The sequence below is a fragment of the Etheostoma spectabile genome, chromosome 4 (genome assembly GCF_008692095.1).
Source record: "Etheostoma spectabile isolate EspeVRDwgs_2016 chromosome 4, UIUC_Espe_1.0, whole genome shotgun sequence".
NCBI classification, from domain to species: Eukaryota; Metazoa; Chordata; class Actinopteri; order Perciformes; family Percidae; genus Etheostoma; species Etheostoma spectabile.
Window position 1 is genome coordinate 34810060 of NC_045736.1, and position 1141 is coordinate 34811200.

The window sequence follows — 1141 nt, forward strand, 5'->3', positions numbered from 1 at the left end:
ATAGTGAAGGTCTAGACCACACTCTGTAATTGACAGAAACCCAACAATTCCCAAAAGACCATGGATTTGTTGTGACAGATATTAGGAAAAACTTGTTTTTAATGGGCATAATCCTAGCAGGCGTAGCAGGGCGTCCAGCAGGACCACGGCAGTAGCTGCTTCCACTATTCAGGTGCCACCACAATCCAAGAAAATCTTAAAAGGGAGAAAGCACAAGGACTTCGGGAAAGAAAATATGCTAGTGACATGCATTCAAGTGTCACGATTACATACAGATGGAGAGACAGAGAGGAGCTCAGTGTGACATAGGAAGTCTCCCAGCAGTTTAAATCTTTAGGAGCATGACTAAAGGCTGGTCATTTATGTTAACTCAGAGATCCCTTACAGTGCTGCTGAAGGCAAGGGCAATGCTAATGCCAAAGGACTAGATACATCTTTAAATGCACACACACATTGCTAACCAGAGTAGTTGAATCTTTAGATTGTTGAACTAACATAACCTTGTTTCTGCCCTCCTCCAGTTTGGCTCAACTCTATACAAGTCGTAAGATGGGAATCAATGACAACAACTACATAAAGATGACAGCCCAGACACATCATATAGGGGGCACCCAGATTTGAACTGGGACCTCTTGATCTGCAGTCAAATGCTCTACCACTGAGCTATACCCCCACATGACACATATGGAATTCTTATTGTGCAGATAAACAATGGCTGGTCCTCCACGGTGTGGTCAGCACAAGGACTCCACATAGAAGCTACGTTAGTTACATGCATTCATGGAACATGAGCACACACAGATGAGAGAGGGAGAGTAGGAGAGAGAAGCTTAAGTGACATAGGAAGTCCCCGACAGTCTAAACCTTTGGCAGCTCAACTAAGGCTGGTCATTTATGGTTATGGACGTATTAGCGTTATCCAAACATGGTCAATAGAAGTATCATGTATTGCTTAAAACATCTACCTTCCTTATCATGCTTCTGGATCATGCTTTCGGCCTGATCTGTTTTGCTCGCCCATGCAAACTCTATACAACTTACTAAGACCTCAATGCTGGAAGGTGGGAATCAAAGATAATACTACTGTAAAAGTTACTGCCTTCACATTGAATCTGTGCAGATATTAGGAAACAGTTGTTTT

At 42.8% G+C, this 1141-nt stretch overlaps 1 non-coding gene across 1 annotated transcript; it reads right to left on the minus strand.

The window, feature by feature from the left end:
• Positions 1-602: 602 nt before the first annotated feature.
• trnac-gca (transfer RNA cysteine (anticodon GCA)) lies at positions 603-673 on the minus strand. The gene has a single exon. It is a non-coding gene; the product is annotated as a tRNA-Cys (tRNA).
• Positions 674-1141: the final 468 nt, after the last annotated feature.